Below are 12,009 nucleotides of genomic sequence, written 5' to 3' on the forward strand. Positions count from 1 at the left end.
CATAATATCTCTGTAATTATATGAGATCTAACATTAAAACCACTTGATCTTACCGGATCTAACAAAGGCCTATTAGTCTGCATCAAATTTTACCTGAAATATGCATGTGGGGGGGCTAGCCCCCCCTCATTAATCACTTAATAAGTCTGTAATTATGTGAGATCTAACAAAACAACTAGTTGATCATACCTGATCTAACAAATATCTTCCAAAATAGCTAATTTTTGGGTAAATTTTTTGATAAGGGGGGCTGATGACGGGTTAGCCCCCCCCTGCAAATAACTGTTAATATCTCTACTTCTGTGTGAGATCTAACGCAAACAACAATTGATCTAACCTGATCTCACAAAGATCTAACCAACTGCATATGTTTTGTTCAAAAATTTTGATATGGGGGGGGCTAACACGGCTGAGGTTCAGACGGCATCTGAGACTGAAGGGCTTCAAAACAAAAAACATCTTCAAAGACCTCGTCTCCTTGAACGCCACAGAACTGCTCGTTTGGACTTTGCAAGAGAGCACCAAACATGGGACATTCAAAGGTGGCAGAAAGTTTTATTCTCTGATGAGAAAAAAATTTAACCTTGATGGTCCTGATGGTTTCCCACATTACTTGCATGACAAGCAGATCCCACCTGAGATGTTTTCTACGCGCCACAGTGTAGGGAGCACCATAATGGTCTGGGGTGCTTTTTCCTTCAGTGGAACAATGGAGCTTCAGGAAGTGCAGGGGCGTCAAACGGCCGCTGGCTATGTCCAGATGTTGCAGAGAGCATTCCTCATGACTGAGGGCCCTCGTCTGTGTGGTAATGACTGGGTTTTTCAACAGGACAACACTACAGTACAGAATGTCCGCAGGACAAGGGACTTCTTCCAGGAGAATAACATCACTCTTTTGGCCCATCCTGCGTGTTCCCCTGATCTAAATCCAATTGAGAACCTTTGGGGATGGATGGCATAGGAAGTTTACAGGAATGTTTGGAAGTTGGATTTCTGTTTTGGGGGGGTTTAGTTTTTTTTGGAGGTGTGGTCCTAAACTTATGATCAGCTGAAAAACAGCCTGTTTCAGTTTATTCGTTGTTTTCTTTAAATTGAATGCTCAAAAAATGTTTTGTCTCACTCCCATTTCTTCTTGTTGCATGTTGAAGCTCTACTGGGAACCTTGTTAAGATCCAGCCATGATAAATAGGATTTTTTGCCATTTTTCAAGTGGTCTTAAACTTTTGATCAGGACTGCATCTAAATCTCTCAACCTCTCAGTTTTCATTTTTAAAATTGCTTTGGAAAAATGAAAGCAGTTCTGTGATTGGTTGCTAGGGGCAACAAGGATAGTTTTACTGTTGATCTGACCCAATGTGCGAGATGATGGGAGAAATACATTGTGCAATGATGGTTTCTAATATATTGTGTATGAGATGGGGATGGTGGGAGTGACAAATTATGTATAAGATGGAAGAGATGCATTGTGTGTGACATGATGGGAGTAATAAACTGTGAGATGATTGAAGTGCTTACAGATAGTTATCTATAATTTTACATTTTCACAATAAAACATTTTAAAGATATTTCCGATAGTTTACAGTGGATTATTGTGCTATATACAGGACTATACATGAGTTATAGTGTAATATACAGGACTATACATGAGTTATAGTGTAATATATAGGACTATTCATGGGATGCAGTGTAATATACAGGACTATACATGGGGTGCAGTGTAATATACAGGGGTGTACATGAGGTGCAGTGTAATATACAGGAGTATACATGGGGTGCAGTGTAATATACAGTACTATACATGGGGTGCAGTGTAATATACAGGGCTGTACATGAGGTGCAGTGTAATATACAGGAGTATACATGGGGTGCAGTGTAATATACAGTACTATACATGGGGTGCAGTGTAATATACAGGACTATACATGGGGTGCAGTGTAATATACAGGACTATACATGGGGTGCAGTGTAATATACAGTACTATACATGGGGTGCAGTGTAATATACAGGACTATACATGGGGTGCAGTGTAATATACAGGACTATACATGGGGTGCAGTGTAATATACAGGAGTATACATGGGGTGCAGTGTAATATACAGACTATACATGAGGGGCAGTGTAATATACAGGAGTATACATGGGGTGCAGTGTAATATACAGACTATACATGAGGGGCAGTGTAATATACAGGACTATACATGGGGTGCAGTGTAATATACAGGAGTATACATGGGGTGCAGTGTAATATACAGGTGTATACATGGGGTGCAGTGCAATGTACAGGACGATACATAGGGTGCAGTGTAATATACAGGACGATACATAGGGTGCAGTATAATATACAGGACTATACATGGGGTGCAGTGTAATATACAGTACTATACATGGGGTGCAGTGTAATATACAGGAGTATACATGGGATGCAGTGTAATATACAGGAGTATACATGGGGTGCAGTGTAATATACAGTACTATACATGGGGTGCAGTGTAATATACAGGAGTATACATGGGATGCAGTATAATATACAGGACGATACATAGGGTGCAGTATAATATACAGGACTATACATGGGGTGCAGTGTAATATACAGTACTATACATGGGGTGCAGTGTAATATACAGGAGTATACATGGGGTGCAGTGTAATATACAGGAGTATACATGGGGTGCAGTGCAATGTACAGGACGATACATAGGGTGCAGTGTAATATACAGGACGATACATAGGGTGCAGTATAATATACAGGACTATACATGGGGTGCAGTGTAATATACAGTACTATACATGGGGTGCAGTGTAATATACAGGAGTATACATGGGATGCAGTGTAATATACAGGAGTATACATGGGGTGCAGTGTAATATACAGGACTATACAGTGTTGGACTAGAGTGCCTAGGGCCCACCAATAAAATGTATTTTGGGGGCCCACTATACGGATACTCAAATATTACCTGCTCACACAGCAGCAAGATGCTACCAGATGATTGAATATGGGGGTCCCTGCAGCAACTTTGAGAAGGTAGGTCCTGGGGAGAAGAGGACACTGGCAGCTTTCCCCTATACCTAGAAGTCATCTCATCTCTGATCGTGTCTATAATAATAAACTGGGGAGTTTCTTTAATAATCAATCAAGTGTTTTATATGTACATCGACTGGTTGAGGTGCTGTATATTGAATATATGTATGTAGTGCAGTAAGTCTACTGTGTTATGGGGCCACCTTGCTCAGGGGCCACTAGGGGCCACCTTGCTCAGGGGCCCACCGGGGGATTCACCTGTAACCCTGTGGGCCAGTCCGAGCCTGCAACTGGATGATTAGTGCGCAGAATTATCCTTTTCCACTAAATGCCTTTTGGGACATAGTGGACCTGAACATTTCAGGAGAGCATCCTGCAAGAAATAATGTAGCAGAGAGTTTGCCTGCCATGAGGGAGAACGCCATTATTGGATTGCTTAATATAAACGTAAGCAAACCATTATATTCAGTACCTGAGTGCTAGAGATTGGACTTAGTGAAAAACTATTTAAGCAAGAATTGTCACTCTGCCTGTTAAAGCTAAAGTCTTGAGAGAACTCCTCAACTGACAATTGCCCGATTTGTTATAAGGAATTCCAGTTAAACCAACATCTGGATTATTGCATTTGCTGTATTGATGAAATGTACCAACTGTCCTGAGACATTTGATTTATGGTTCAATAAGATTTTATTATTATTATTATCAATTACAATCATAAGAGAACATCCCAAATTGCAGTATACATACCTCATACAAAGATACATTGCGACATGCAATCATGAACAGCAGTACAGCATAAAGGACAAGGTATAAGCATGAATCTGTATCTGTATAACAAACAGTCAGCTGACAAAAAGTCAGCGGAAACAAAGGCCCTAAAGGGCTTAATAAGGCCTCAAACAAATGATGTATAGGCCAATATTTCTAGACAAACTTGACATAAAAGGGGGGAAGACAGGGTGACACACAAGAGGAGGGGAGGGGGGGGGAGAAATCATAGGTCATATCTGGAGAATAGCTAGGTACTATTAAGGAGGAGAATCAGGGAGAACCCCAGATGCCAACCAAACCGAAAACGACATAGATGATCTAAACCTGGACCATGGCTCCCAACTCCTAAGAAACGCCGGAATCTTGTTGTGATCAGAGGCATACATCTCTTCCCTGTGTAACAGCTCATCCAGTGCAGAGGCCCAAGTGATCCTTTTCAAACTCTCGGTTGACTTCCAATTGCGTGGGATAATTTGCCTCATGGCCAGCATAAAGAGCCGCAATGAACCTTTCTTAACATGTGAGATCCGCCCCGGGAAAATAGAAAGCAGAGCGATGGAAGGGGAAAATGCAATGGAGGCCCGGAATAGAAAATTATAAAGCTTGAAGACATCTTTCCATAATGGGTTAAGCCTCGGACAATCCCACCATATATGGGTCATAGTCCCCCTAGCGCCATGGCATCGCCAACATAGTTCAGAAACCGAGGGGTAGAACCGATGCAGTTTCTCAGGTGTCCAATACCATCTGGTAAGTATTTTATAGTTGAGTTCTTGTAAATTACACGATATAGAGATCTTATGCGTGAAAAGCAAAGAGCGTTTCCATTGATCCCCAGTAAAAGTATCACCTAATTCCGTCTCCCAATCAAGCATAAACTTGAGTTTGGGGCAGGAATCTCCAGATTGGCTGCCCTCCGTCACCTCGGTGCTCAGCATGATGTAAAGCAAGGAAATAGCATGGCCAGGGGCAGCCTGAGCAACACATAGCTTTTCAAAATCCCTTAGAGATGTATGGGACCGCAAACCAGGCATCAGAGATCCAACAAATCCCCTGAGTTGAAAATAGAGGAACCATCTTCCAGGAGATGATGGGAGTATGTGCGATAGGCAGGGATGGACTGGGACAATAAAGTGGCCCTGGACTTCAGCCAGACCGGCCCACTTTATTTTTCCCAAACACACTCAAAAAAAAACATAAGTAAAAACATTCCACTGTAAGTATAAACAGGTTTTTTACTTTTACTCTATTTTTACTTAGTACAGCCTGTACTCGTACACTTTCTCGTTCCTCCTCGTTCCTCCTCGGCGGCGCTGGCTCCGCCTCCTCTTGTTGCTTGAACGGGCTCGGCTCCTCCCATACTCCTCCTCTCCTCCCGCATACGGCCGTGAGCGTGACCCCTGAGATACCTCACGTCGCTGGGAGGTGATCAGGGCCGCTCTAAACATAGGAGGAGGCGGAGCCGGAGGGAAGTGGCAGGCCAGCGCAGCTTGATGGACGCCGGTCATTGGCTGACGGCGCCGCCGACGCCAGCCGCCAGGTAAATGAATCAAAATCACACAGAAAATGACAGTGATTGACAGCCGGCCCATAATTCGATCGGCCCACCGGGATTCTCCCGGTACTCCCGATGGCCAGTCCATCGCTGGCGATAGGTCCTCAAGAGGGCGTATCCCAGTAGAAGAACAGACGTCTCTCAGTCTGACAGTAGATGTGTGGGTAGTTCGGAAGGCGGGCACCTGTCTCAGACCCATAGGTAAATCTGGATGGTCAGTGAGCATTGAGAGGGGACCTGGGATCTTAGCCAAATTCAGTTTAGGTGCAAACTTTATCCATGAGGCTGCTAAAGTAGGGAGGAGCATATCAGATTGGGCGTGCGGGAGGTTGCATAGGGAGTTAGGGGACAGCCAAAATATACCTGTTGCAAGGTGGGGATTCGTAACATGCTCTATTTCTACCCATATCTTAGTATTCTTATTATGAAAAAGATCTAAGACGCAGTTCAAGACTGCAGCCCTGTAATAAGTCAAAAAGTTAGGTAAACCTGTCCCTCCCTTTAATTTAGGGCGAGTCAAAAGACTATGGCCAAGCCGCGCTCTGGATTGATTCCACACGAATTGGGAAGCCAAGCGCCGGAGGCGAGTAAAGTAGATCAGGGGGATTTTACATGGAATTGTTTGAAATAGATAAAGCAGGCGCGGTAATATGTCCATTTTAAGGGTATTAATTTTACCAAACCAAGAGATTCGTAGGGGCAACCATTTTTGAAGGCTCTCTGTAATGGATTTGAGGAGAGGAGTATAATTCAGTTTAAATAGATGTGAGGGATTGGCAGGTATGTGAACTCCCAAATATTTGATAGAGTCTTCCGTCCATTTAAAGGAGAAGGATTCTCAAAGGGATTGCACTTCCCTATGGGGAAGGTTAATATTCAGAATTTCGGACTTGTGTACATTAACTTTGAAGTTACTGACGCGTCCAAATATATCAAATTCCTTGAGAACGGACGGAAGGCCTATTCTGGGGGATGTAAGGTATAAAAGCAAGTCGTCTGCAAACAACGATAACTTATGTTCGGTTTGTCCGATACGAAAGCCTTTGATTGCTGTGTTTGCCCTAAGGGCGTTGGCCAGGGACTCCATAGTCAGTATATATAAAAACGGGGACAATGGACAACCTTGGTGTGTACCGTTTCTAATCTGAAACGGTGAGGATAGAGTGCCATTTACCCGCACACATGCCGATGGTGTAGAATAAAGAGCCATGATACGCTGAAGCATCTTGACTCCTAGGCCTAGGTGGATTAGGGTTTCAGATAGAAACCCCCAGTCCACCCGGTCAAATGCCTTCTCGGCATCAATCGATAGAAGACATAAAGGTGATTTATATTGTCTAGCTCTGGCTATGAGCCCCAGGGACTTCAGAGTGTTATCACGGGCCTCTCGGCCGGGGACAAATCCCACCTGTTTCTTATGGACACTACTAGGGATGTGTGGGCGCAGTCGTGTGGCTAAAATCTTAGCATACATTTTCAGGTCGACATTGAGAATCGAAATGGGCCTGTAGTTTCCACAAACCTTAGGATCTCTACCCGGTTTAGGGATGACTACTACATGTGCCTGTAGGGCCTGATATGGAAAGGGGCATACGGCAGAAATAGAATTAAAGGTCACAGTTAGAACCGGAGCTAAGTCCTCTGTCAGGACTTTGTAAAAACGGGGGGTGAACCCGTCAGGACCCGGGCATTTCCCTATTTTCAGGTCCTGGATCGCTGCTTTAATTTCTGATAAGGAAAAATCGCTCTCCAGGTCTGAAGATGTCACCGTATCAAAGGGCTTGGGACCGTGGGATGTAATGTACTGACGTATGTCCTCCGGCGGAAGTGCCGAAGATATATCTCGGGAGGCCTGTAAGTCATAAAGGGCGGTCCATGCTGAAGGGGCATGGACCAAGCCATTTGTGTTTGTATTAATAGCCTGCACGTGTGTCGTTAAGGGTTTGGGATGGAGGGCTCGTGCTAACCATCGGCCGCTTTTATCCCCATATTCATAAAAACCATGTCTAACTCTATCTCTGGCGCATAAGGATTTCTGATCTAATATCTTTAAGATCTGCTGACGAAGGGAAGAAATGTCCGCCCTCAGGGAATCCGCAGGAGACAGCTTATTCCGCTCCTCACTCAGAGAAAGCTCAGAGAAAAGATTGGACAGTTTCAAGGTACGCTCTTTTTTCAACCTCGTCCCGTGTGAGATAAAGAGGCCTCGTAACACACATTTGAGGGCTTCCCATTTTATCGGTTGAGCAGTGAGACATTTGATTTAAAGGGGTTATCCCAAATAATAAAGTTTAAATTATTGTGTTGTTTACCCCACCACATGCAAATTACTAAATACATGTTTTAATTGATTCCTCCTCCTTTCCTCTCTATTTGCATTTCTTCCTCTGAGTTGTGTACATGTGGTTGCCAATGGTTACAGCCACCGCTGCAACACTGCCACAGTGGCGCGCTTGCGTGGTGTCCTCCTCTGTCTTCTTGTAGGCTGGATGGCCAGCTTCATGGGATCGCGCATATCCGCGCATGCGTGGTCAATCTCTTGCCTCCCTTCGTAAGTTTATTCCCCTCGCCTGACCGCGCATGCGCGGTCAAACTCGTTCATCCTGTCATTTCTTCAGCTGTAAAGTCAGCGCATGCGCGGTCTCTCTGTATCGTGCGCCTCTGCCACTCCCGGCTCAGACGTGAGCGCGCACACACACACGCAGCAGGGGAATTATGTCAGCAGAGCGCTGATTAGGCTGTCACGCAATAGGAAGGTCAATGCCCCCTGACTGAGCAGTCTGCCAAGAGGAGAGAGCAGCCACGGATAACCCCTTTAAGTAAAAGTTCAACTGTTTCTACTGCAACTGACTCCACATCCTTTCTACTACTCTCAACATTTGCATTTGACGGTGCTGGCGTCACGAATACAGGGGCCCAGCCACCAAAGCACCTTAAACATCTATACCATCAAGGGCACCTCAATTTCTATCTGGCTGGTGTTCCCTGCAATAGAGAGTGCCCCAGAGGAGTTAGTGCTTCCTCATCACTGCATGCCAGCCCAGGGAGGCTCTGCTAACCATGAGGACAGACAACTACTACCCCATCGGCCCACCGTAGCCTCACGTGTTGCCCCTGCGGACCCGGTCGCTGCATTAATTTTGGCATCACAAACAGGATGCGAACAGGATAAACTCCTGTGCGCCTTATGAGAATAAGCCCCACTTGTTTACTTGAGGGACTATACATGTGCTTTAACACAGTGGAAACTTTATATGTCTTTATTGAGCTGAAAAGTTGTACAGGTAACTTGAAATTGTACAGGGATACTATACAAGATCCTTACTATTGAATCGCCGTGCCAAAAGTGAGAAAAACGCTTATTTTTGTGTTCCTAAAACTGATTGCTGTCAGTGAATTGACTTTCCAATTGCACCTAAAATGGCCGCCTGAGAGCTTTCTTGTTATTTCTACTGCTGTGACAACCTCCTCAGAAGCGGGAAAAATGTAGTGCCGCCCCTTTGAAAAAGCGGGAAAAGAATATTTGCTGCGCCACCATAGACTTTTCATTATGCCACCTGGTGGTACCGCCCCCCTAATGCAAGCAAACTTAGGGGGCGGGCCTGGAGGATTTGTGTATGCCAGCCCGGCAGAGGAAGAGGAGGTGCCTCGCTGTGGAGGAAGAGAATTCAAGCATGGCGGACCGTATCCCCATGCGGCAAGAGAGAACCAGCCAACCGGACCCCAACCAGAAGTCTGAGGAGGAGAGGATCCATGAACATGCAGAGTGGGCCACAAGATTGAGAGCCCGAGGTGTCGGGCCCCCACCGTATACAGACACCGCTAAGCTGGCGATCCCCAGTTGTTATCGCGCCAGTGCGTGATTAGAGAGGGACCATCAACAAGCCCTACATTTCCTTCAGCAGAGGAGCAAGAGGACCCTTATACCGCCGCATGGAGAGAGCACGTATCCCGCTATGGCTCCTATTGGCCGCGCACTCCACCTCCTATACCCCAGGAGATCCTGGCTGAACTGAACCGCACAGTTGATCAAGTCGGGAACAGAGAGGGGCCGCCACCCAGTGTTGCATCAGAAGATTCCCCAGTGGGCCGGAACCCACTTTTGCAGGGTCAAGGACATGGTAGTCACTGGAATCGTTCTGGAAGGTATGGAACCCTCCAGAGAAAGAAGTCTCATCAGAACCAGACCCATACTCATGAGTAGGCCGGTTGGCCAACACTGGTGCCCCTTAAAAAAGGGAATTGACTTAATGGAGCCAGAGCTATTGTTTTAGTGAGAGACTCTGTGTTGTTGTTTCAGTGGTAGTTTCTCTATGCCACTTAGGAGCCCACTACCCCTTTAAAGGACTCTACTATGGACTCCACAAATCAGAAAAATATCCCAGTTGCACCTTGTTTTTGTGCCTTTTATTCCCTTTTTACCCCCTTCCCAGGTTGTCTGGGACTTTAAATCAAAAATGTTATTGCAACGTTCAAGGAAATGTACCCTGAAAGACTTTTTTGTGCCTTATCCTGTGCGACGCACATCTTTTAACAGCTTAACCTATTGGGTTACAAATTATTTATACCCCAAATCAGGCATGGACTTTGTCTCAGGACTATGCCATGGACTGTATTTCTCCTATGTGAGATCACCGCCCTTTTTGTCACCGTCAAGCACCGAAGATTACAACGCCCAATTACCCTTTTTCGCCATGAGAGCAGAAACCAAGAAAAATATATAATAATAAACTAGACATTAAGCCCGTTACAATAATGGGCGCTAGAACAGTAGTGCATAAACATTAGTAGGAACAGTCTATATTAAATGGCAAGGGAACCTGACCACACTGACTGGTGGCTGAGACTGGTGGCTGTGGCGAAGACTGGCGGCTGTGGCTGAGACTGCTGGCACTGACTGGTGGCTGTGGCTGGTGACCGAGACTGGTGGCTGTGGCTCAGATTGCTGACTGTACCTTGTGGCTCAGACTGCTGGCTGTGACTGAAAATGCTGACTGCTGCTGGTGGCTGAGACTGCTGACACTGATTGCTGGCTGTGGCTGAGACTGTTGGCCTTGATCGCTTGGTATTACACTTTTTGTGATGTAAGGTGATAAAAAATAGCTTTTTTGGCACATTTTTTATTAATTTTTTTTTATGGAGTTCACCAGACGGTTTGGATCACATACTTTTTTTTATAGAGAAGGTTGTTACGGATACAGCTATGCCTAATATGTGCATTTTTTTTATTTTAGTTTACACAATAAAAGCATTTTGAAGAAAAAATCATGTTTTTGTGTTTCCATTTTCTGAAAGCCATATTTTTTTTATTTTTTGGGCGATTGTCTTAGGCAGGGTCTCATTTTTTGCAGGATGAGATGACGGTTTGATTGGTACCATTATGGGGCACATATAACTTTTTGATTGCTTGGTATTACACTTTTTGTGATGTAAGGTGATTATAAAATGGATTTTTTTTGGCACATTTTTTTTTTTTTATGGTGTTCACCAGATGGGTTGGATCACATGCTATTTTTATAGAGCAGGTTGTTACATACATGACGATACCCAATATGTGCATTTTTTTTACTTTACTTTATTCAATAAAAGCATGCTTGAAAAAAAAAAGTTTTTGTGTCTCCATTTTCTGAAAGCCATTTTCTGCTAAAGGCAGGAGCCTGATCAGGCTTAGATGTACCACAGCAAGCCGAATGCCTGTGAAGGCATCCGGTTGCTATGGTAACCATCAGGACGCAGCCACAGCGCAGCGGCCCGATGGTGGAGGGAGCTCCCTCCCTCAGTTGCCCCTTCAAGCATCGGGCCACTGCCACAGCAGAGCAGCAGCACGATGCTTAGCCCCTCCATACAGCGGTCCCTAAGGACCACGGCATGGAAGGGGTTAAACGGCCGACATGTTGGTCGTTTCAAGCAGAGTGTTAGCTGGACATTACAGCTAACACTCTGCCCGCTGCCGCTTTTGCCATCCTGAAAGGGGGAAGGGGGGGGGGGGTGCTGTGCGCTCTGCCATCTTGTAAGGGGGGTGGGGGGTGCTGAGCGCTCTGCATCTTGAAAGGGGTGTTGTGTGTGGGGTCATTAACCCTTCAAGCATCGGGCCGCTGCCAGGGCAGAGCAGCGGCCCAATGGTTAGCCCCTTCCAGACAGCGGTCCCTAAGGATCGCGGCGTGGATGGGGTTAAACGGCCGACATCGGTGCCAGCACCAATGTCAGCCATTTTAAGCAGAGTGTTAGCTGGACATTACAGCTAACACTCTGCCGCTCTGCCATCCTGAAAGGGGGAGGGGGTAGAGGGGGGTTGCTGCGCGCTCTGCATCTCCTTCGCTCAACGTCCCAATGGATGAGGGACAGATCATCAGTTTAAACAAACTGCAGAACCCCTTTAACCACCTCCGGACCGCCGAACGCAGCGGCGCGTCCTGGAGGTGGTTGATTCATTCCTCCTGGACAGCGTCTAATATACCTGCTACCTGGTCCTCTGGTGGTCCCCTTTGTTTAGATCGACCACCAGAGGACACAGGTAGCTCAGTAATATGTAGCACCAAGCACCACACTACACTACACTACACCCCCCCCCGTCACTTATTAACCCCTTATTCACCCCTGATCACCCCTGATCACCTCAGATCACACCATATAGACTCCCTGATCACCCCCCTGTCATTG

The sequence above is a fragment of the Bufo bufo genome, chromosome 8 (assembly GCF_905171765.1).
Source record: "Bufo bufo chromosome 8, aBufBuf1.1, whole genome shotgun sequence".
Classification (NCBI taxonomy): Eukaryota; Metazoa; Chordata; class Amphibia; order Anura; family Bufonidae; genus Bufo; species Bufo bufo.